General features: G+C 44.1%; 1 protein-coding gene across 2 annotated transcripts in view; it reads left to right on the top strand.

Annotated features, from left to right (window-relative positions):
- The window catches only part of PCDH11X (protocadherin 11 X-linked), a 1,941,173-nt gene that overhangs the window by 1,541,282 nt on the left and 374,861 nt on the right, over positions 1 to 25,030 (top strand). The window lies entirely within an intron of this gene.

Raw genomic sequence — 25,030 nt, 5'->3', positions numbered from 1 at the left:
CTTTCATAGGATAAACCCCCAATGGTCCCCAGAATGGACGTCTAAACTCCCATCTGTAAGCGGAAAAGTAGTGAGCGCTATCAGCACTGATTCTCCAGATCTTTTGGGGGTCCCAATAGTCTGATCCCAGTGATCAAACTTTGAAACATTTTTATGTGAATTAGAATTGAAAGTTACAAAACTTATACAGAGTTAAGTTGTATTTGTTCATCCTGTAAAGCCCCAATACTACACCCCGCCCTGGGAGCGGATACTGTAAAAATAACATTTTAGGTGCAGCCATTAAATGTCCTTTCACTTGATTAAATTTAACAAGTAAATTCCACCAAAATGTAAATTCGTAAATTGCATCATAAAGAAAAGGACGGCTGACGCATAACACTGAGCATCAGTCTGCAGGAAGCCATTAAATTACAGAGGAGGAATGTTCAGAATTAGAAATATAAAAGTGTGAAATATGAGGTCGAGGATGATAATGAGAAGGATCCGGATCACCGAGCCATTAAGTTGCTATTTCTACAAGATTCTAAAAATGAAGGTGATGACTCCAAACCTGGAACCTACCAGGGACTGAGAATCTGCCTAAAATATTCTGAACATTCATAGTAACATAGTAACATAGTTAGTAAGGCCGAAAAAAGACATTTGTCCATCCAGTTCAGCCTATATTCCATCATAATAAATCCCCAGAGCTACGTCCTTCTACAGAACCTAATAATTGTGTGATACAATATTGTTCTGCTCCAGGAAGACATCCAGGCCTCTCTTGAACCCCTCGACTGAGCTCGCCATCACCACCTCCTCAGGCAAGCAATTCCAGATTCTCACTGACCTAACAGTAAAGAATCCTCTTCTATGTTGGTGGAAAAACCTTCTCTCCTCCAGACGCAAAGAATGCCCCCTTGTGCCCATCACCTTCCTTGGTATAAACAGATCCTCAGCGAGATATTTGTATTGTCCCCTTATATACTTATACATGGTTATTAGATCGCCCTTCAGTCGTCTTTTTTCTAGACTAAATAATCCTAATTTCGCTAATCTATCTGGGTATTGTAGTTCTCCCATCCCCTTTATTAATTTTGTTGCCCTCCTTTGTACTCTCTCTAGTTCCATTATATCCTTCCTGAGCACCGGTGCCCAAAACTGGACACAGTACTCCATGTGCGGTCTAACTAGGGATTTGTACAGAGGCAGTATAATGCTCTCATCATGTGTATCCAGACCTCTTTTAATGCACCCCATGATCCTGTTTGCCTTGGCAGCTGCTGCCTGGCACTGGCTGCTCCAGGTAAGTTTATCATTAACTAGGATCCCCAAGTCCTTCTCCCTGTCAGATTTACCCAGTGGTTTCCCGTTCAGTGTGTAATGGTGATATTGATTCCCTCTTCCCATGTGTATAACCTTACATTTATCATTGTTAAACCTCATCTGCCACCTTTCAGCCCAAGTTTCCAACTTATCCAGATCCATCTGTAGCAGAATACTATCTTCTCTTGTATTAACTGCTTTACATAGTTTTGTATCATCTGCAAATATCGATATTTTACTGTGTAAACCTTCTACCAGATCATTAATGAATATGTTGAAGAGAACAGGTCCCAATACTGACCCCTGCGGTCCCCACTGGTCACAGCGACCCAGTTAGAGACTATACCATTTATAACCACCCTCTGCTTTCTATCACTAAGCCAGTTACTAACCCATTTACACACATTTTCCCCCAGACCAAGCATTCTCATTTTGTGTACCAACCTCTTGTGCGGCACGGTATCAAACGCTTTGGAAAAATCGAGATATACCACGTCCAATGACTCACCGTGGTCCAGCCTATAGCTTACCTCTTCATAAAAACTGATTAGATTGGTTTGACAGGAGCGATTTCTCATAAACCCATGCTGATATGGAGTTAAACGGGTATTCTCATTGAGATAATCCAGAATAACATCCCTCAGAAACCCTTCAAAGATTCCAATGCCTCCTCTTCGGTGCAGTCGACTCTCAGGTGTCTTTATCACTGAGCCCCAATGAATTTTTTATCATGGATTTGGCAATCTTATTTATTTAGATGCATTCAGTGTCGGATCTCGCAGGATTCTGCCACATTCTCTGCAAACAATACATTCATCTATTCACATATTCCAAGGATTATAACATTATAAAGTTAGGACGGCTGAAAAATACCAAGCGCCGTCAAATGTAACCAATTAGTAAATTAACGTAAACAAAACAAAACTGATTGTGATTTACGTCCTCTCCGGATCAAAACCTCCGGCAGAAATTCTACTTTTCATATCTTGATTTTGAAATGTAGTTTTGTTAATTATTCTATTGTTTTCACTCTTAGCAATATTTGTCTAACTTTAGCCGCCAGACTTTCAGTGGTCCCATCTATCAGTGATTATTCTTCACTATTCTAAATGACTTTTTATTTGTCATTGTATTTAATTTACTTTATTTGGATCTTTACATTTTAAAAATATTTCTCATATATAACGTATATATATATTTTCCATGTGGTCACACAGCTGCACAAAACAATTCTGCTATATGACTTCATGATGTGGTTTTTATTAAAGCCTCATTACTTTGTTTTTTGACCAGTGATGAGCGTGGCCGTGTCTCCCCCTCTACTCTCCGGCTTCCGGACCGCCTGCTTTCTTCCTATGTTTTCCTTCATTGTGAGGTCCCTTTTACCACTATATCTTACAATATAGTAGTTGACAAATACATTTTTAGTTGTCAGTAAATGTTATCTCTTTACTCCTACTCGGTAATCAAAGACAATAATTACGTGAAGGGTAAGGCTGGTTTCACACTTGCGTTTCAAAACGCATGCGTTTAAAAAAAAAACGCATGGTGAAAAAACGCATGTAAACGCGTGCAAACTCTGCGTTTTTTTGATGCATGCGTTTTTGCATGTGGTGAAAATAATGCGGCGTTTTGATGCGTTTACATGCGTTTTTTCATGCATTTGCGTTTTTTAAACGCATGCAGATAAATGTGTGACAGCTGCCAATCATCAAAATAAAGTAAAAAACCCACTATAAACAGAAAGAGCTAGGGTTAGGGTTAGGGGTAGGGATCCTAACCCTAACCCTAAAGGGATCCTAACCCTACCCCTAACCCTAACCCTAAAGGGATCCTACCCCTAACCCTACCCCTAACCCTAACCCTAACCCTACCCCTAACCTTACCCCTAACCCTACCCTTAAAGGGATTAGGGTTAGGGGTAGGGTTAGGGATAGGGTTAGGGGTAGGGTTAGGGTTATGATTAGGGGTAGGGTTAGGGTTAGGGGTAGGGTTAGGGGTAGGGTTAGGGGTAGGGTTAAGGGTAGGGTTAGGGTTAGGGGTAGGATCCCTTTATCAATTTTATGGTGTGGGGTGGTTTATCAGTGTGTTTTTATGTTTTTTTTTTTTTTTTTTTAAACGCATGCATTTTTAACGCATGCAAACGCATGCACAAAAAAACGCATGCGTTCCCATTGACTCCAATGTGTTTTTTGACCCCAAAAAACACATGAAAACGCATGCATTTTTTTGTGTCCAAAAAACGCCTCTCAAAAATACAACAAGTTGCATTTTTGAAAATGAACGCATGCAGTAAAAAACGCATGCGATTGAAAACGCAACCAAACGCGTACACAAAAAAACGCATGCGTTTTCAATGTTAAATATAGGGAAAAAAACGCTGCAGACAAAAATGCAAGTGTGAAACCACCCTTAGACTATATTTTTAAGAATCGTTTCCTGGGACTTAATTGATGTGGGGTCTCTGGACCTGGACAACCCCCTAGCAATGAAAACTATTGACCAGTGGCTGCAACATTTCCAACCTTAATTTTACCAGTTTAGTTACTTTGTAACATTTTTAGTAACGTTACAGCAGCAAAATTAACCTGAAGATAAGGGTCGGGATCGGCGAGGCCAAAACATTGGGTGCATTGCTGCCGGACCACCTGGCCTTACGGTGAGACCTCCAAATCCTGGTTTCTAGTGAGGCTGTGAGTTCTATGAAAAGACCCCAGTGTTCTAAGCATCAGGTGGGAGGCCGGGGTCTTGTTACATATTGCCCACGCTAGATAACATCAGCATTATAAATGGCTCAGGAAAGGTGCGGTCCCCGCTGGGTTCGTCATTGGGGCCATACACTTCATGTTTCCTCTCTGGAGCCGCGTACTTTATGATTCATCCCGCTATACTGTACACCTTGCAGTTTCTTTTGAGTCTTTCTCACTTTTTTTTGTAGTTTTAGCAATAAACTTTTTTAGAAAAGACTCAGCAACTTTCTCCTTGCCATTCCCCCTCCATCCCTGATCCGATCACGTCTCGTCTTCTATGACACACCAAGGACAGCTGGAATAAGATGGTAATCTGCCGATGGGGAGATCTGATGGAAGAAAAGCTTTTGTCTCGCAGATAGTATCTGACGACCAAAGAAAGTGACGTCCTCCCGCTTCTATTGTGATTCCTAATCTGTACTGTATGGCTTGCCATTAAAATCAGTGAATAGGATGGTCCGGATTCATTGATTTTAGGCCGTCACCTTATTATCTCCACTGCTATGATTGAAATGCTGTCAGCCGGCCGCTGCCTGCCACAATCTAACCACTCGGCTTATTTCAGACTTCTTCAGACATTCTCCAGGACTGCTCTTTAGAGTTTCATCCCATTGCTTTTCCCTGTATAGTTTAATATTCAGGGGCAAGTATTGACCTTTTTTTTTTCTTCCAGATTTTTTTAAAGGGAACCTGTCAGGAAGAATGTGTATAGAAACTACAGACAGTGTCAGGTCGGCGCTGTTATACTGATCACACCGATAGCTGTCAGCAGGATTGTGCTCAGTGACTACAGGCAGTGTCAGGTCAGTGCCGTTATACTGATTACACTGATACCTGTGATCAGGATTGTGCTCAGTGACTACAGACAGTGTCAGGTCGGTGCCGTTATACTGATTACACTGATACCTGTGATCAGGATTGTGCTCAGTGACTACAGACAGTGTCAGGTCGCTGCTGTTATACTGATTACACTGATACCTGTGATCAGGATTGTGCTCAGTGACTACAGACAGTGTCAGGTTGGTGCCGTTATACTGATTACACTGATACCTGTGATCAGGATTGTGCTCAGTAACTACAGACAGTGTCAGGTCGGTGCCGTTATTACAGATACCTGTGATCAGGATTGTGCTCAGTGACTGCAGACAGTGTCAGGTCGGTGCCGTTACACTGATTACACTGATACCTGTGATCAGGATTGTGCTCAGTGACTACAGAGAGTATCAGGTCGGTGCCATTATACTGATTACACTGATACCTGTGATCAGGATTGTGCTCAGTGACTACAGGCAGTGTCAGGTCGGTGCCGTTATACTGATTACACTGATACCTGTGATCAGGATTGTGCTCAGTGACTACAGGCAGTGTCAGGTCGGTGTCGTTATACTGATTACACTGATACCTGTGATCATAGTTGTGCTCAGTGACTACAGACAGTGTCAGGTCAGTGCCGTTATACTGATTACACTGATACCTGTGATCAGGATTGTGCTCAGTGACTACAGGCAGTGTCAGGTCGGTGCCGTTATACTGATTACACTGATACCTGTGATCAGGATTATGCTCAGTGACTACAGGCAGTGTCAGGTCGGTGCCGTTATACTGATTACACTGATACCTGTGATCAGGATTATGCTCAGTGACTACAGGCAGTGTCAGGTCGGTGTCGTTATACTGATTACACTGATACCTGTGATCAGGATTGTGTTCAGTGACTACAGACAGTGTCAGGTCGGTGCCGTTATACTGATTACACTGATATCTGTGATCAGGATTGTGCTCAGTGACTACAGACAGTGTCAGGTCGGTGCCATTATACTGATTACACTGATACCTGGTGATGATATCCATCTTGTGATTGTTTAATCTTTATTGTCAGTTTTTAGTTAATGATCTGCTTGTGCTCTCGGGCGGTCTGTAAGTGGCCTGTGGGTGGGATGTTGGTGACCTGTGTGTGGGATGTGGGCGGCCTATGACCAGCGCTGTGTGTGGGATGTAGGCAGTGCTGTGGGTGGCCTGTGGGAGGGATGTGGGCGGCCTCTCGGTGGGGCTGTGAGCAGGGCTGCATTACACTGTGTGCTGAATTATTAGGCAAGTTGTATTTGGATCACATGATACTTTTTATACACGTCGTCCTACTCCAAGCTGTTCGGGCTGAGAGCCAACTACCAATGCAGTAAATCCGGTGATTGCATCTCTGTAATGAGGAGGGGTGTCGTCTAATGACATCAGAACCCTATATAAGGTGTGCTTAATTATTAGGCAACTTCCTTCATTTTGGCAAAAAGGGTCAGAAGAGAGATTTGACGGCTCCGAAAAGTCCACAATTGTGAGATGTCTTGCAGAGGGAAGCAGCAGTCTGGAAATTGCCAAACTTTTGAAGCGTGATTACCGAACAATCAAGTGTTTCATGCCAAATAGCCAACAGGGTTGCAAGAAGCGTGTTGGGCAAAAAAGGCGCAAAATAACTGCCCATGAATTGAGGAAAATCAAGCGTCAAGATGCCATTTGCCACCAGTTTTGCCATATTTCAGAGCTGCAGCGTTAACTGGAGTAACAAAAAGCACAAGGTGTGCGATACTCAGGGACATGGCCAAGGTAAGGAAGGCTGAAAAACGAGAAACAGAAGATAAAACGTCAAGACTGGGCCAAGAAATATCTTAAGCCTATGCAGCATCAATAGCAATGCAATGCTGGGAACGGAAGCAGGCTGCAGCAGCACGCGCATCGGGACAGCTTTGCTGGACGCCGGCGGGTGAGTATATAACTATTTTTTTTTTTTTTTTTTAACAGGGATATGGTGCCCACACTGCTATATACTACGTGGGCTGTGTTATATACTATGTGGCCTGTGTTATATACTGCCTGGGCTGTGCTATATACTATGTGGGCAGTTTTATATACTGCGTGGCCTGTGTTATATACTGCGTGGGCTGTGCTATATATTACGTGGCCTGTGTTATATACTAATTGGGCTGTGCTATACACTACGTGGCTGCTATATATTACGTGGGCAATACTACGTGGGCAATGTTATATACTGCGTGGGCTGTGTTGTATACTGTTTGGTACATGGCCTGTGCTATACAGTATACTATGTGGCTGCTATATACATACATACAGTACATATTCTAGAATACCCAATGCGTTAGAATCGGGCCACCATCTAGTATATATATATCTTATGTTGAGATATGTTGAGCCAAGAGCAAAGGTAAAATAAGGCTGAAATATAGATTTAGTGAGCCCCTTATTTAATATTTTTTAACTGATTAAAGGTCATTACATAGTAGATTGAGCAGAGTCTCCAGCAGTGCAGAGTATTTCAGAGGAATTCATTTAGATCTTGTAGGACACAAACTGAGAGGTATATTGCCCAAGGAGTGAAGTCCACCAGCAGCACAGAGTATTTCAGAACAACATGCTATTTTGGGGGGTCAGTAACCTTTAAATGTTTAATATTTTTATTTCTGCATTTTGTTGAGATTTCTAACAAGATCTTGATGACTGGAAGCAATCGACAAGTCTGTTTTGAAGTGTCCATAATTTATACTATTAAGTTTCCAGATGTTACAGTTGCTGAGCTCATTATTAGGCAGAGATCTCCTTCATCCTTTCGGCTTCATTTGATCATAGATTTGGTGCTTGTCATGGTGTGACTGCGAGATAGCAAATGTGATCCTATACTGACCCCCAGACTAGGGGATTCCTAAGTATCACTGTCCCCAGGATTACCCCTGAAGGTGAGGATGCCTGGGTCTCGTACCTTACTACGCTCATAAGCAGCACTAGTCAGAAAAATGTGTGGGCAAAATACAAACAAGACTGATAGGGCAAAACACAAGCACAGTCACAGTCAGCAACATAAAGATACCTAGGGGAAAAGGAAAGGCTAGCCAAACACCACTCACAACAACTTGTAAGCAGGATGTGACCACATCTCCAGACCAGGACAGAGAACTATGGCATTACCTGCATAGCAGAGCCAGCATAAATATAGAAAGCAGCGTGTGACCACAGACAATCAGCCACCTCAGCCCAGCAAACACTTAACTCTTTGTAACCTGCGTAGGAGCTGTAGCTCTAAGAGTCGACTCCTGAGCCACTCTCCACTGACCATAGCTATGCATGGAGTCACAAGGAGCAGTATCTGAGTCTGTGGAATCCACAGACACTGACACCGCCATGACAGGTGATGATGCTTGTACTGCGGTCACTGTACAGTCTTTGGATGGGATTCATCTCAGTAATAGTCCGGAGCGTCGCCGTCACATGACGTTGTCCCTATTAAATGAATTGCTGTCAGTAATGGCGGCTGAACGTGGCGGCCTCGGCGCCAATCTGCTTTATAAATATGTCACGTGGAGTAATGGCTGGACGCCCCTGGACGTGCAGGCTCAGGTATTCAGACCGTGTGAAGCTACTTCTTACTTTCCACGATAAGTCTCGTTCCGGCGAGCGCCCACCTGCTGCTCATAATCAAAGCCATAAGTGCATCAGACTTTCAATCGATAGCCACGTACAGAATTCCAGCTGTATCTCGCGTCGCCATGGAAACAGACTTTACCTGCGTAAACTTTTTTTTTTCTGGATTAATTAATCAAAACAAACACAAACTTAAATCTGTGGCTGTTCTGAATTATTTTGGACTTCGGATTAACTCTTAACAATCAAGAACAGCAGTTGCAACCAATGGGTAATATTATTGATACATTTTATTAATTATATTCTCTTTACTGGACCATGATCGGATATATAAGGAGGACACTAGGACCCACCACCGATATCCAAGCTTTCCGAGGACTAGGCCACAAGAGCCAACCGGGGACAGTGTAGCACCTAGGTCCTTATCATCGCTGCCACTTTACTTCGTGGACTGTTCGGGGTCACCGCAGCTGCGCCCCCATTCACTGAACACCGGCAATATAACCACTGGCAAGATTCTTTATCTCATTATCAATATTCGTCTTGAGATGATGTTTTTAATGGTAGGCGATACTAGACTTGCCGGGCCAATTTCGATCAACTGATACAAAGTATCACTGTAATCAATACAGATGTGAGTTTGTATCAGACTCCAACCACTAATGACCGTGTTACATCAGTGAGAGGAGATGTGGCCCCAGCGCAGACGTCTTCTCTAGGGCGGTCCCGCCCAGTCCATGAATAGTGGGGGTAGGGAGTAATGAAGCTGCAGTTGTAAGCCAGTGCTTCCACCATATTGCAATTTCTTTAATCTCTTCTTGCACTTTTTCTCTTCCTTCTGTAATATTTTAATTTTAGTCTAGGGAAGCACCGTAGGAAGAGTCAATGTTTATCAGCCTTGGACTAGTCATCCGAAATGCGTAATCTCCAGCCGGCTGTTAAAAATAACACCATGGAGAATATTATCGAAAAGTACTTAGTAGTGTAGCTGTGAATCCAGCACTAGAATAAAATAATCATTTGTTAGAAAGCAGAAGCGCTGTCTTCTGTCGCTCACTCAGCTCTGCCTCTCCATAGACTTAAATAGGAAGCTGTAATCTGACCCCTCAGTAAGCTGACAGTCTAAGATTTTAGCAGGTTTTTAGAATGAGTGATGACTTCAGACAAGATATGGCTCATAAGCAAACAAAGAAGCAGATTTCTCTGATAAGATATATTACAGGATTTCTTATATTCACTTGTACTATTGATTTTTTTCATGGTAAACAACAGCGACTTATTAAGTATTTGGCTTCTACAAGAGGTCATTTTTTTTTGCAATATAAGAAGGAATTCCTTAAAGTCTTCATTCTCATGGCTGAGAGGGTTCTTCATTCTACAGAGTCAAGGATAAGAGAGACTCAGCATTTCGTGCTCTTTAATCGTATAAAATACAGAAGTCCTAATCTATCGTGACCCGGTGACAAGTGCTTATAGGGGATCGTATTCTTCCATAATCAGAACCTCTCTGGTCTGTATCTGCTATTGCAGCTCACCTCCTTTCAATCTCAGTAAATGAGGCTGAATTGTAATACCGCACTTTGGCCAGGACTGAAGAGTGGCGCTGTTTCTGTAAGCAGCGACAATCTCGCTAAGATAAGAACCTTGTAACGACTTTTTCCTTGTCGAGTTCCTTTTTTCTGCCCGTCCGCAAGACTTCAATTAATGAACACAGTTGACAAACATGTAAGCCAGTAGAAGGCCTCCTTGTTACATTATCTGTATTTTTAGCTCCGTCACTAATTAGCGATTCTCATCTGCTCTCACTCATTGTATCAGACGAGAAAATCTATAGTTTTAAGACAAAGGCTCCGCTTTTAATTAACAGATCAGAACCAAAGAGGAGATCACCAGGGCTTTCACGTCCTGGAAACAACAATGGCAACAATGTATCCCCTCGTAAAGCTCCGCATTATTTCTCCTTCTTAATGAAGTCTGCTAATTAATACCATGGATTTCATGAACCTGAAATCATCCATTAGGAGAACAGTCGCCCCCATTTACTTAGTATTGGAGGCTCATCCTGCTTTATTCTGACATAACTAATATTAAATGCTCCTTTGATTTTCGTGTCTCCTGTAAATATTTTGTAATCGTTGATTATAAACAGTAAACCAAGAATCCTGATACATGAGGCCGATACTGACACCCTGGTACCAGAGAGTTCTGCTCCGCAGGACATGGGGTAAATACATTGTTAATCAGAAACGTATGTCTTTTCTGAATACTACAATTCTCCACACTTTACTCAAGCGATATTCATAGTATCACCGGGGGCGTCCGTGAAATATTCTGAACATGTGCTGATTTGCTTAGAGGCTTCTTTTTACTCTTCTATTTCCCCTTTGATGGAGTCCAGCGATCGGACTCATCCTCTCCCAGCAGACTTGTTTGCTGCGGGATCTTGTCTAATAAATCAAGATTTGAGGATCACACGCCCTGTGGATCTCTGTGTATTAAGGTCAGGTGGACTGTCCGCATTCGACCCCTCCAGGAGGTAGAAATTAACACTGGTTTGGGGTTACTGATACTGAAGAGGTTAAAAGACTGGCGACTTGGTGAATAAATGCACTGGGAAGTCTCTTTTATAATGAAAAGATGAAAAATTGGGTTTGTGGAAATCGACAAGACCGTAAGGCTGTGTGCACACGGTCAGGAAATTTTTGCGTTTTTTTGTGTTTTTTCGCTATAAAAATGCGATAAAACTGCAAAAAAAACCCACTTACATTAAGCATCCTATTATTAGAATGCATTCCGCATTTTTTGTGCACATGCTGTGTTTTTTTCCACGGCGGAATCGCATTTTGGAATGTTCATGATCATTCCTTGTGGGGAATCGCGGGGATTCCGCACACATAGGAATGCATTGATCCGCTTACTTTCCGCATGTGTCTATGCCCAAGTAGTAAGCAGATCATGTGCGGTTGGTACCCAGGGTGGAGGAGAGGAGACTCATATAATTGTTAAAAAAAAGAATTAAAATAAAAAATTGTGATATTCTCACCTTCCGGCGTCCCTCGCAGCGTTCCCGCTCCTCGCGATGCTCCCGTTCCCAATAATGCATTGCGAGAATGACCCGTGATGACGTGCGGTCTCGCATGATGCTACATCATCTGGGGAGGCATTACTGGGAACGTGAGCATCGTGAGGAGCGGGAAGGCTGCCGGGGACGCCGGAAGGTGAGAATATCATGATTTTTTATTTTTTTTATTATTTTTAAAAATTCTATCTTTTACTATAGATGCTGCTTTGGCAGCATCAATAGTAAAAAGTTGGTCACACTTGTCAAACACTATGTTTGACAAGTGTGACCAACCTGTCAATCAGTTTTTCAAGCGATGCTCCAGATCGCTTGGAAAGCGCCAGCATTCTGCAAGCTAAAATGCTTGTAAAACGCTAGTGTTAAGAGGGAAAACGCATGCCAATTCCGCATGCGTTTTTCCCACGGCAGGGAGTTCCGGAATTGCCTCGGAAATTTCCGCGGCAATTCTGGACGTGTGCACATAGCCTTAAGGAAATGTGACATCAGAAAATAACTAATTGTTTAAATCAGGTTTTTGTGTTGTGTATTTCTAAAAAAAAAAAATCACATGTTCATTATCAGCAAGAGACTGAAACATCTAATGAGCATTTTCAAAAGTTATTGTACAAGAAAGGGAGGAGGTGAGCTGTGACATCACCTATTGTGAACAGTGGGTCATTTATTATCTACTGTATATAGAGGTGTTATCAGTCATTATACAGGAGGAGGAGGTGAGCTGTGACATCACCTATTGTGAATGGAGGATCCTGTGTCATCTACTCTATATAGAGGTGTTATCAGTCATTGTACAGGAGGAGGAGGTGAGCTGTGACATCATCTATTGTGAATGGTGGATACTGTTTATAGAGGTGTTATCAGTCATGGTACAGGAGGAGGAGGTGAGCTGTGACATCATCTATTGTGAATGGTGGATACTGTATATAGAGGTGTTATCAGTCATGGTACAGGAGGAGGAGGTGAGCTGTAACATCACCTATTGTGAATGGTGGAGCCTGTGTTATCAGCTGTATATAGAGGTGTTATCAGTTGTTATTTTCCAGCCCCTGATATTTGTAAATTTGTATATCTAATAATAAATTGTAACATAAGGTAAAATATCAATGATACAAATTTTTGAAAAGTGAATTTGACACAAAAACCTGCTCTAAAGAATAGGGAGAATCAGGAGAAAGAACCAAGGCACAAACCATTAATTGTAAAAGTATACAGCAGACAAAGGTTCTTTATAGTCAGATTATCACAATCATCAATAAAGGAAAGATTTTATTTTGAACATGACCTTGGATCGCTGTCCTCAATATAAGGCCGGTTTCACACGTCAGTGGCTCCGGTAGGTGACGTGACAGTTTCCTCACGTACTGGAGACACTGACTCACGTAGACACATTGAAATCAATGTCTCTCCGCACATGTCAGCGTGTTTTCACGGACCGTGTGTCCATTTGGAAAACACGGAGACATGTCAGTATTCGTGGGAGCGCACGTATTACACGGACCCATTAAAGTCAATGGGTCCGTGTAAAACACGTACCGCACAGGGATGTTGTCCGTGTGCAGTCCGTGTGCCATGCAGGAGACAGCGCTACTGTAGGCAATGTAACATCTGTCCCCGGGGTAAATAATCCAGTGGTGAAATACCCCGATTCGACCTCCAGCCCCCCCTGATACTAAATGGTTAATAGGAGAATAAATCTTTTATTTTTATATAGCGCTAACATATTCCACAGCGCTTTACAGTTTTGCGCACATTATCAGTGATTGTGGAGCAGCGAGGGCTCGTCCTGGCAATAAGCAGATTTTCCTAATTACAGACTTGTTTTGTACATTTCTTTAAGGCTCCATTACATGTTTCTGAGGCTTCTGCTTCAGATCCGCGGCTTATTAAGCCTAAGACACTTGGCATCATTTCATCTACTGAAATTCACTGAGCAATTGAAATAAATTGAATTTGCAGCTGATTTGAAAATGTATAGAGGCTTTGAATATGTATCTGTCTGAAATAGAAAGCTTCATTAGATGTGTCCGACGGCGCGGCTGTCTGCCGGGGCTGAAGCCACAATGTATCATATTGTATCTACTGGACGGATCTGTGCCCGCAAAGACATTGTTACCAGGGAGACAGCAGCACATCAGGGGCCCCGGAAATCTGGGGGTCCTATCCAGGATTATCGGGGAGGGGGGTGGTGGTGGTCCGAATACGGATGTAACTTTCGCCTTCTGTTCAGCCGCCGCACTTCTCTCATTATTCACCTTCTTCTTCCAAGAGCCAGAACTTTCTCATCCTTTAGGCAATATGGCCGCACATGGGCTTGTTTTTTGCAGGACGGGTCGTAGTTTTTAATGATACCATTGATTTTAACTTACAATGTACTGAAAAATGGGATTAATAGATTAAAATATGGAAAAGAGTTGCAAAAACAAAATTACCGTAGTTCAGCCAATGATTTTTTGCTTTTGCGGTATTCATTGTCCGCTAATGATTTCCTGACGGCGCCATTCTCCCGGTCCGGGTGATTATGACAATAACTAACGTATAGTTTTATTTTTCATCAGTAACATAAAAAGATTTAGTATTTTCTAAAATAAGAATATTGATTTGTGTTGCCTTTCTCCAAAATTCAAAAATATATATATATATATTTCCACAATTGATAGATGGCTGTGAGAGCGGCACTTATTTTGCGCAGAGCTGTAATTTTATTTATATCATTTCGCCAAATATATGGACTTTTTGGTCTTTTATTGCATTTTTGGGGGAAGTGTCGTGGTTGAAAAATGATCTACAGGGTTTAACTGATTGGTTAAAGAGACTATCCAGAAGTATTTTATGAAGAACTAACAGGCAGGTAGTTGTTCTGGCCGGCACCAGCTCAGAACGGTCACAGCCGGCTCCTGCTGGCGGTTCTGCTGCTTACAGGGCGGCCCCTCCTCTTCCAGGCTGCTCTGTTGAGGGGGCGTGACTGCTGACCTCATGCTGATTGACAGCCGGCTCCAGCGGGCGGTTCTGCTGCTTACATGGCGGCTCCTCCTCTTCCAGGCTGCTCTGTTGAGGGGGCGTGACTGCTGACCTCATGCTGATTGACAGCCGGCTCCTGCAGGCGGTTCTGCTGCTTACAGGGCGGCTCCTCCTCTTCCAGGCTGCTCTGTTGAGGGGGCGTGACTGCTGACCTCATGCTGATTGACAGCCGGCTCCTGCAGGCGGTTCTGCTGCTTACAGGGCGGCTCCTCCTCTTCCAGGCTGCTCTGTTGAGGGGGCGTGACTGCTGACCTCATGCTGATTGACAGCCGGCTCCTGCGGGCGGTTCTGCTGCTTACAGGGCGGCCCCTCCTCTTCCAGGCTGCTCTGTTGAGGGGGCGTGACTGCTGACCTCATGCTGATTGACAGCCGGCTCCAGCGGGCGGTTCTGCTGCTTACATGGCGGCTCCTCCTCTTCCAGGCTGCTCTGTTGAGGGGGCGTGACTGCTGACCTCATGCTGATTGACAGCCGGCTCCTGCAGGCGGTTCTGCTGCTTACAGGGCGGCTCCTCCTCTTCCAGGCTGCTCTGTTGAGGGGCGTGACTGCTGACCTCATGCTGATTGACAGCCGGCTCCTGCGGGCGGTTCTGCTGCTTACATGGCGGCTCCTCCTCTTCCAGGCTGCTCTGTTGAGGGGGCGTGACTGCTGACCTCATGCTGATTGACAGCCGACTTCTTGCGGTTAGTCCGTGCCTGCGCTGAGGCGGCACAGAGCGGTTCCATGCACAACATGCAGATAGTCAGCAGCCACCTGTCTACAACTTATTAAGCCTATAAGAAAAAAAAAAAACCTGGATAAACCCTTTAAATAATTCAGTATTTTTTAGTCCAATACTTTAAAGAATGAGGCGATACCAATTATGCTTTGTTTATCTACTAGCAGAGGTTTACAGTGGAATTTAAGGGGTTAAACATCTGTGGTCGGATCTTACTTCTGTCGCTGCTGTTAGACTCAGGTGTGCCATGTTTGTTGGCCTGGTCGTCTGTTATTGTCTGTGACATTTTCGGCCTTTTCCCCATATTCTGGACACAATGTTGCAGTCCCTATATTATTGTTTGTGTTCCGTGCCATAATAAATGGCTGTTATGGTTCGTTGTATGTGGGGTTGTTTTTATTTGGGATGGTTACACTTGGGATATTGGACTTTCACTCCATTATAACATTTTTACTACTGGTCTTTACAGATGTGCGAATTGAATTGTAGCTAAATTTTAGGAAATTTGCTGAATCTGACAAATGTGATCAGTTTGGGATTCGATTTGCACGAATCATCAAGAAAAAGTTTCCAGAAGATTGCATCAGCCAGAGAAGGCTCACACGACCTTAGGTTTGGCTTTCCTATAGTGCCCTGCAGCTATCACATCACATGGTATAGCACTGCCAATCAGAAAGGACGATGATAGCCTGTATAAAAGCTGAGGCAGGGAATGCAGCAGCCATTTTAGGGTAAATTTAGATGATTAGTGAGAGGAAGTCACAACTCCGCAATAGAAATAGTAGAGAAAGCCATAAAGCACTGAATAAACATTACCGATAGTGTGTGACAGCACAGCCGTGAAGCAGTTACTTTCCATTTACCCATAGCCATAAAGTTGATGTCGCTTTCACGTTACTATGACTGTGTTTGCATTTAAGAGTTTGACAAAAGTTAGACACGGTCCTGGGAGACCTCTGTCCTGTCAGCACTTGTGATTGGCTCAAAATTCAATTTTCCAATACTCCGGAGCGCTAATACATTGGACGGGTGATGTTTGCAGGATGTGTTACTTACGCCTTGCCCACCTGTGGAATGAATAAGTAACATTTAGGTAGTTTTTATTTTATGTGACGACCTCTGTCTTGCCACGTTCACATGATCGGTATTTGGTCAGCATTTCACATCACTATTTGTACTGAGCGTGTGACCTTGGCCTTACTTGCATAACTTCAATAAAATGTTTTATTCCACATTTTAAGCGCAAATTATGATTCTTTTTGTGAGTTGTTTAGAACTAAGTTATTGACTTTTCTTCAGGATGCGCCATAAACATCAGATCGGCATCGGTCTGACACCCGGAACTCCCGCCAAGCATTTGTTCCAAGGTCCCGCCAACTGCACAATATACGGAGCAGGATCGCTCGGCTTCATGTACTCTGGATTCTCCGTGTTACTGCAGCTCGATAACCCTGGTAACAAATAATCGGGGGCTGCCAGGTGTCGGACCACCAAACTCTAAAAGCAGATCTTCAGTATTTTAGTTCTGGGAAACCTCTGCACTAACACTCCGCTAGTCACAACCTTTCCCATTGAGCAATGATGGAGACGTCGGCTCCCGGTCCAGGTTTTATTATTATCACATAAATTTCAAAGTCATAAATAGAAGAGAAGGGAAACATAAAACTCACCAAGCGCTTTCCCTTTTGGTCCGGCGCCAGCCCTTGCTCTTTACATCCAGTATGGGGGGTCCTGATTGGTGCCGGTACTCCCCCGTACTGACTAGGACTCATCAGGGGACAAGGACTCTTCACACTCCTTTGGGTCAGTTGGGTTTCGCCCCACTTGCTCTTTGTCACTTTTCACTTGCCCTAACGATATAAATAAGGGAAGAGAAAGTCTTGTAACTTCCAGCTTCTGCCGTCGCCTCTCGTTATTCCGCTCTACAATTTATTTTCGTTATCTTAATTAAAGCACACGGCGCGCGCCTCCACGTCTGCCACTTCCACAATCAGTTACACTCCCTTTAAAGTATCAATTATTTGCCTTATATCTACCAAGATTGGATTACGCCCCATAGGTGCCCTGGAATGGAAAACCAGATTAATTAATGAACTATTGCTAAATGTATATTATAAGTGCTGAACATTCCGTGGCCCGGAGAGTCGTGCGCCGAGCGTCGGACCTGCTTCTGCCCTGCGGACCGTGGCACGTGTTGTTTACCAGGCAAATTGTGACAAGCAGTAAAACCTGATAGATGACCGCTATTGTGTGCTGACATTTTGGGGGTAATAGGCCGATACGAGGTCTCACCTACAGTATGCGGTACAATAAAATATGTATTATGACATTTAGGAAGTTTTACAATGTGAAACAAAAACACGAGCCGCGCTTTATTCATAGGCGCCGGAGCCAGGGAATTGTGTATCCCAGAAATGTACCCCTTTCCTCTCTTCCCCGCAATATGTGGATATGAAGCCCAGATGATTGCGTTACCAGCTCACTGCCTCACACATCGCTGGATACATTGTAGCAGTTTTTACAAACGTTTTGTAAATCAGCTTAATGGACACATTGTATCCAATGTGCGGACAGTGTGGTGGATCACATGGATGGAGTTAATCTACAGTATTTGCTAATTTCTGGCTTATTCCAATTTGTTTGACCTCTATAGAAACATTGGCGGAAAGTTGGGATTATGGCGCGTGGATGTATTTTCCGTTGTCAGGAAATATAGCGATTTGGCCGATTATTCCAGCAGTTATAGGAGATCAGCTGTAAATTCTTAACATCCAAATAGTTCTTGAGATGAAGTAGTAAATTGATTGTTGGTGTCCGGCTTTTGTTTGTTTTTCCTACCGGTGACTCCATGTGTAGTTTCTTCAGAACGTCTTGACTTCTGCTTGTGTCCTTGGACTTCTCAGTGGCGTTCTTATAATTTACGGTATCTGAACAATAAAAGCAGTAAAAAAAAAAAGTCTCTGCAAAAAAAAAATTCCGATATGTATGCATGATACTCAACAACTATTGATACTTTTCGACTTTCCGGTACTGTTCTCGCCCATGTGACCACTCTGCGATTTTGCTCATTCGTACAATGTTTCCGCAATGTAAATCCCAACCAGCGAGTTTCTGCTTCTGCCTCCGTCATCCAGGTACTGTACTGTTGGACACCGCCGCTCCATTCATTCTCTATGGGGCTGCGGGTAGAAGCTGTGCGCAGAGCTCAGCAGCACCAAAGCGATTGAATGGGGCAGCGGTGGAGCAAGCGCACTGCCACTCAGTCCTAACAGGCATAGACGTTCCCCATTCTGCCAATCAGCAGCCGGACTCCCACCCATCGATAAGCTGTCACCTGTCCTAAAGATAGGGCATAACTTGGTTTTATGTGTTATTTAGTCCGCCCAGGAGCATCCAAAACCCAAATCTTTTCAGATCACTTTTCCCCCCAGAAAATCTCTATTTTCCCGCTTCTCTGAGTTGGAGTTTAGCAATGAGAGGAGATTGCAGTCATACCCCAAACCTGGAGTCTACGGGGCCCAAGGCAATGGGGTCACGTAACATTTCAGACCTCCAATGAGGCGCCCAATGTCGTCAGTATTGGATATGGCTGGCGCCTCGGAGGAGCCTTTAACGTTGCGTCCTCGGTTGCAGGATCTTATAGGAGCTTCGATGTCCGCTAGCGATACTCCAGGTTTCTCATTACAGGCAGATTATTAGATTTTGGAAGTGGGGTCACTGTAAGTTAATTTGTTTGAGAAAGCAATAAAAGACTTTCACTCAAATAATTATTATTAGTTTTCCCTAAAGTTTTGCATTAAGGAATTTAAAAAAAAAAGTAAATGTATCACATTATATCTCATCACTCCTTAGCCATGTACTCCCTTCTCACACCAAGATCAGAATACCCCAAGGCTATGATCAAACATGCCCACCTCAGCCAGAAAGTCTAAGCAAATCATCCTGGAGGTGCATTGGGGATGGGCCCATATTCTAGCTGTGCATCAGCCTGCCCACAATGCACTTCCAGGCTCATTTACATCCATGTTCTAGCCTGGTTCATCACTTTAGAGCCAAAGAGCTAATCGAGAACTTGACTTTTTATGACCTATGTGGTAATTTGTTCTGTTTATACTATACGTCCTGACCGATCTTCTTCTAAACACAACTTGAGGATGGTAAGGACACCCCCTAGAGATGTCCTGTGTACCCCTGAGATAATGGACCTATAAAGAATGATAACTCTTTGTATCTTCAGGACTCTGGATTCATTTTATGTAAAAGACAATTTCACTCAGTTTTTCTCACCTTCTGGCTTTCATCCCTCATCTGTGGGGGAGAGATATTATTGATATAACACAATCCTCACATACAGTCTGTATTACAGGGGAGACACAAAGATCTCACATCCAGCCTATATAACTGGGATAGACACACAGACCTCACATCCAGCCTATATTATTGTGAGACACAGACCTCACATCCAGCCTATATAACTGGGAGAGACACACAGACCTCACATCCAGCCTATATTACAGGGGAGACACCAGATCTCACATCCAGCCTATATTACAGGGGAGACACCAGATCTCACATCCAGCCTATATTACAGGGGAGACACAGACCTCACATCCAGCCTATAATACTGGGAGAAACACACAGACCTCACATCCAGCCTATATAACTGAGTGAGACACAGACCTAACATCCAGGCTATATTACTGGGAGACACACAGAGCTCACATCCAGCCTATATTACTGGGAGAGACACAGACCTCACATCCAGCCTATATTACTGGGAGACACACAGAGCTCACATCCAACCTATATTACTGGGAGAGACACACGGACCTCACATCCAGCCTGTATTACTGGGAGAGACACACAGACCTCACATCCAGCCTATATTACTAGGAGATACACACAGACCTCACATCCAGCCTGTATTACTGGGAGAGACACACAGACCTCACATCCAGCCTGTATTACTGGGAGAGACACACAGACCTCACATCCAGCCTATATTCCTGGGAGAGACACAGATCTCACATCCAGCCTATATTACTAGGAGAGACACATAGACCTCACACCAGCCTATATTACTGGGAGAGACATGCAGACCTCACATGCAGCCTATATTACTGGGAGAGGCACACAGACCTCACATCCAGCCTATATAACTGGAGAGAAACACAGATAACTCACATCCAGCCTATATTACTGGGAGAGAAACAAACCTCACATCCAGCCTATATTTCTGGGAGAAACACACATACCTCACATTCAGCCTATATTACTGGGAGAGTCACACAGACCTCATATCCAGCTTATATTACTGGGAGAGACACAGAGCTCACATCCAGCCTATATTACTGGGAGAGACACACGGACCTCACATCCAGCCTATATTACTGGGAGAGACACAGAGCTCACATCCAGCCTATATTACTGGGAGAGACACACAGAGCTCACATCCAGCCTATATTACTAGGAGAGACACACGGACGTCACATCCAGCCTATATTACTGGGAGAGACACAGAGCTCACATCCAGCCTATATTACTGGGAGAGACACACAGAGCTCACATCCAGCCTATATTACTAGGAGAGACACACGGACCTCACATCCAGCCTATATTACTGGGAGAGACACAGAGCTCACATCCAGCCTATATTACTGGGAGAGACACACGGACCTCACATCCAGCCTATATTACTGGGAGAGACACAGAGCTCACATCCAGCCTATATTACTGGGAGAGACACAGAGCTCACATCCAGCCTATATTACTGGGAGAGACACAGAGCTCACATCCAGCCTATATTACTGGGAGAGACACACAGACCTCACATCCAGCCTATATTACTAGGAGAGACACACGGACCTCACATCCAGCCTATATTACTGTGAGAGACACAGAGCTCACATCCAGCCTTTATTACTGGGACAAACACACAGACCTCTCATCCAGCCTATATTACTGGGAGAGACACACAGAGGTCATAACCAGCCTATATTATTGGGAGATAGCAATATAGATAGATAGCCATAGGCACAGCTTTAATACAGTGGTGCTCAAGTAGGCGCCCAAACCATATAATATGAAAGATAAGCTTGGCACACACTCAGTGGGATGCAGTGAAAAAGATTTTAATACGGAGAGTACATACAGAGTTGACGTTTCGGTCAAACATTGACCTTCATCAATGTACCTCTCAAAAAACCACAGAATGAATTGGGTCACTATGGTGATCATAAGTAGAAACCCTGCCAGCTGCAGAGAAATGGAAGAGAGGATGGACGGCACAGATGCCAAAGGTTGAAGCAGACGCGGTTTCCGCCGCTAGTCCCTGGACTAGCTCTGTATGTACTCTCCTTATTAAAATTTTTTTCACTGCATCCCACTGAGTGTGTGCCAAGCTTATCTTTCATATATTATTGGGAGAGTCACACAGACCTCACATCCAGCCTATATTACTGGAAGAGACACACAGATCTCACATCCAGCCTATATTACTGGGAGAGACACACAGACCTCACATCCAGCCTATATTACTGGGAGAGACACACAGACCTCACATCCAGCCTATATTACTGGGAGAGACACACAGACCTCACATCCACCCTATATTACTGGGAGAGACACAAAGATCTCAGATCCAGCCTTTATTACTGGAAGAGACACAAGGATCTCAGATCCAGCCTATATTACTGGGAGAGCCAAACAGAGCTCACATCCAGCCTAAATTACTGGGAGAGACACACAGACTTCACATCTAGCCTATATTACTGGGAGAGACACACAGACCTCACATCCTGCCTATATTACTGGGAGAGACACACAGACCTCACATCCAGCCTATATTACTGGGAGAGACACACGGGCCTCACATCCAGCCTATATTACTGTGAGAGACACACAAAGCTCACATCCAGCCTATATTACAGGGAGAGACACACAGACCTCACATCCAGCCTATATTATTGTGAGACACAGACCTCACATCCAGCCTATATTACTGGTAGAGACACAGACCTCACATCCAGCCTATATTTCTGGGAGAGACCCACAGACCTCACATCCATCCTATATTACTGGGAGAGTCACATACCTCACATCCAGCCTATATTACTGGGAGAGACACACAGACCTCACATCCAGCCTATATTACTGTAAGACAAACAAACCTCACATCCAGCTTATATTACTGGGAGAGACACACAGATCTCATATCCAGCCTATATTACTGGGAGAGACACACAGACCTCACATCCAGCCTATATTACTGGGAGAGACACACATACCTCACATCCAGCCTATATTATTGTGAGACACAGACCTCACATCCAGCCTATATTACTGGTAGAGACACAGACCTCATATCCAGCCTATATTTCTGGGAGAGACCCACAGACCTCACATCCAGCTTATATTACTGGGAGAGACACATACCTCACATCCAGCCTATATTACTGGGAAAGACACACAGACCCCACATCCAATCTATATTACTGGGAGAGACATACAGACCTCACATCCAGCCTATATTACTGTGAGACACAGACCTCACATCCAGCCTATGTTACTGGGAGAGACACTCAGACCTCACATCCAGCCTATATTACTGGGAGAGACACACGGACCTCACATCCAGCCTGTATTACTGGGAGAGACACACAGACCTCACATCCAGCCTATATTACTGGGAGAGACACAGATCTCACATCCAGCCTATATTACTAGGAGAGACACATAGACCGCACACCAGCCTATATTACTGGGAGAGACATGCAGACCTCACATGCAGCCTATATTACTGGGAGAGGCACACAGACCTCACATCCAGCCTATATAACTGGAGAGAAACACAGATACCTCACATCCAGCCTATATTACTGGGAGAGAAACAAACCTCACATCCAGCCTATATTTCTGGGAGAAACACACATACCTCACATTCAGCCTATATTACTGGGAGAGTCACACAGACCTCATATCCAGCTTATATTACTGGGAGAGACACAGAGCTCACATCCAGCCTATATTACTGGGAGAGACACACGGACCTCACATCCAGCCTATATTACTGGGAGAGACACAGAGCTCACATCCAGCCTATATTACTGGGAGAGACACACAGAGCTCACATCCAGCCTATATTACTAGGAGAGACACACGGACGTCACATCCAGCCTATATTACTGGGAGAGACACAGAGCTCACATCCAGCCTATATTACTGGGAGAGACACACAGAGCTCACATCCAGCCTTTATTACTAGGAGAGACACACGGACCTCACATCCAGCCTATATTACTGGGAGAGACACAGAGCTCACATCCAGCCTATATTACTGGGAGAGACACACGGACCTCACATCCAGCCTATATTACTGGGAGAGACACACGGACCTCACATCCAGCCTATATTACTGGGAGAGACACACAGAGCTCACATCCAGCCTATATTACTAGGAGAGACACACGGACCTCACATCCAGCCTATATTACTGGGAGAGACACAGAGCTCACATCCAGCCTATATTACTGGGAGAGACACACAGAGCTCACATCCAGCCTATATTACTGGGAGAGACACACAGATCTCACATCCAGCCTATATTACTGGGAGAGACACAGAGCTCACATCCAGCCTATATTACTGGGAGAGACACAGAGCTCACATCCAGCCTATATTACTGGGAGAGACACAGAGCTCACATCCAGCCTATATTACTGGGAGAGACACACGGACCTCACATCCAGCCTATATTACTGGGAGAGACACAGAGCTCACATCCAGCCTATATTACTGGGAGAGACACACAGACCTCACATCCAGCCTATATTACTAGGAGAGACACACGGACCTCACATCCAGCCTATATTACTGTGAGAGACACAGAGCTCACATCCAGCCTTTATTACTGGGACAAACACACAGACCTCTCATCCAGCCTATATTACTGGGAGAGACACACAGAGGTCATAACCAGCCTATATTACTGGGAGAGACACACAGAGGTCATAACCAGCCTATATTATTGGGAGATAGCAATATAGATAGATAGCCATAGGCACAGCTTTAATAAAGTGGTGCTCAAGTAGGCGCCCAAACCATATAATATGAAAGATAAGCTTGGCACACACTCAGTGGGATGCAGTGAAAAAGATTTTAATACGGAGAGTACATACAGAGTTGACGTTTCGGTCAAACATTGACCTTCATCAATGTACCTCTCAAAAAACCACAGAATGAATTGGGTCACTATGGTGATCATAAGTAGAAACCCTGCCAGCTGCAGAGAAATGGAAGAGAGGATGGACGGCACAGATGCCAAAGGTTGAAGCAGACGCGGTTTCCGCCGCTAGTCCCTGGACTAGCTCTGTATGTACTCTCCTTATTAAAATTTTTTTCACTGCATCCCACTGAGTGTGTGCCAAGCTTATCTTTCATATATTATTGGGAGAGTCACACAGACCTCACATCCAGCCTATATTACTGGAAGAGACACACAGATCTCACATCCAGCCTATATTACTGGGAGAGACACACAGACCTCACATCCAGCCTATATTACTGGGAGAGACACACGGGCCTCACATCCAGCCTATATTACTGTGAGAGACACACAAAGCTCACATCCAGCCTATATTACAGGGAGAGACACACAGACCTCACATCCAGCCTATATTATTGTGAGACACAGACCTCACATCCAGCCTATATTACTGGTAGAGACACAGACCTCA

The sequence above is a fragment of the Ranitomeya imitator genome, chromosome 2, assembly GCF_032444005.1.
Source record: "Ranitomeya imitator isolate aRanImi1 chromosome 2, aRanImi1.pri, whole genome shotgun sequence".
Classification (NCBI taxonomy): domain Eukaryota; kingdom Metazoa; phylum Chordata; class Amphibia; order Anura; family Dendrobatidae; genus Ranitomeya; species Ranitomeya imitator.
Note: the sequence above shows the minus strand (reverse complement) of the source record. Positions and strands in the feature narration are given on the sequence as shown.